The sequence below is a fragment of the Empidonax traillii genome, unplaced genomic scaffold, assembly GCF_003031625.1.
Source record: "Empidonax traillii isolate 1590-97213 ecotype Southwest subspecies unplaced genomic scaffold, ASM303162v1 scaffold701:size746704, whole genome shotgun sequence".
NCBI lineage: Eukaryota > Metazoa > Chordata > Aves > Passeriformes > Tyrannidae > Empidonax > Empidonax traillii.
Genome location: NW_020955894.1, coordinates 707,248 through 708,673, shown reverse-complemented (window position 1 = coordinate 708,673; position 1,426 = coordinate 707,248). Strand labels below are relative to the sequence as shown.

General features: G+C 53.9%; 1 pseudogene; it reads left to right on the top strand.

Moving 5' to 3' along the window:
- The first annotated feature begins 7 nt into the window (after positions 1 to 7).
- On the top strand, positions 8 to 400 carry LOC114065850 (annotated as a pseudogene).
- The last annotated feature ends 1,026 nt before the right edge of the window (positions 401 to 1,426 follow it).

The following is a 1,426-nucleotide window of genomic DNA, read 5'->3' as shown; positions in this document are numbered from 1 at the left end:
GGCCGGCATGTCCGGAGCCATGAAGTTCAGCGGCGACCTGAAGGTTCGCATCGGGGAGGCGGTGGGGCTGCAGCCCACCCGCTGGTCCCTCCGGCACTCGCTCTTCCGCAAGGGCTACCAGCTGCTGGATCCCTATGTCACCGTCAGCGTGGACCAGGTGCGCGTGGGGCAAACCAGCACCAAGCAGAAGACCAACAAACCCACCTACAACGAGGAGTTCTCGGCCACGGTGTCCGACGGCCATCAGATCGAGCTCTCCGTCTTCCACGACACCCCCATCGGCTACGATGACTTCGTGGCCAACTGCACCTTGCCTTTTCAGGACCTGCTGCGCTCCGCCGGTCCCAGCGACAGCTTCGAGGGCTGGGTGAGTGGCCGCTTTGTGTGGGGGAGAAGCTGAGCCGGGCTCCTCTCGCAATGAATGAAGGCGCCCGAAAGGGGACTGGCAGAGCTGGGGCTTGTCCTCGCCTGCCTGTTCCGCAGCCGCGCGCTCTGTGTGTGTGTATGGACACAGGGGTGTTCCTTTCCTCATCTCTTTGTGCCCCTCTGGTTTAGGTTAGCTTAGGCTGCTGTTGCAGGTGATGCATTTGGGGACCGTAAGAGCAAAAAGTCCCAGGTGTGGTAGTTGGAGGGTGCAGCCGCTGGAGCAGGGACTGTGAAGTCTGTCCTCTTGGGGGACTAGCAGAAGACATGGAATAGATAACTCAGAGAAAGGTGTCCATTCCTCGTCCTCCTTAGCACTGCACAGACACGTATTTGGAGACTTGGATAGCTGGGGTTGTCTTTCTGCTCAGCTCTCCACATGATCGCACAGGAGTTTGATGTGTGCATGCGAATTTCTCTGCATTCTTCTCAGAATGGCAGGACTGGCCTTGTGTCTGTTGTGTCCAGCCCTGTGCTGGGTGAACTCAGTTTCACTTCGAACTCATTCAAGGTTATTGCCAAGTCAAAGTGGCTTGCATCCAGCCCACAGAACCTCCTTAATGCCTTAGTCCTGATGGCAGAGAAATAGCACAGGCTCTGAAGTTGCACCTTTGCTTCCTGTAGAGGACGGTAAAGGAGGAGCAAGTGATTGTGTTGATCCAGAGAGTAGTTTGCTTAAAAGAAAGAGTTAGACGGGGAAAAGGCATTTCTTCAGAGCAGAGAAGGTGCAGAAGAGATGCGAATTTTTGAGGCTTAGCTAGATATCAACATTTTGAGATCAAGAAGCTCATCATGTGCAGTCAGGTAACTAGCAGAATAAATCAGTCAGGGAGGAAGGAGAGCTGAGAGTGTAGAGAACAGATTGACATCTTGATCCTATCGCAGGGAGATCAGTAGTGCTTTCTGCTGTCAGCCAGGGTCTGTGGCTGAGGGGTGATGCTTCAGCTTTGGGGTGCTTAGAGGGATTGATGAATAGGTATAGATTGGTGCTCTTTTTGTTGTT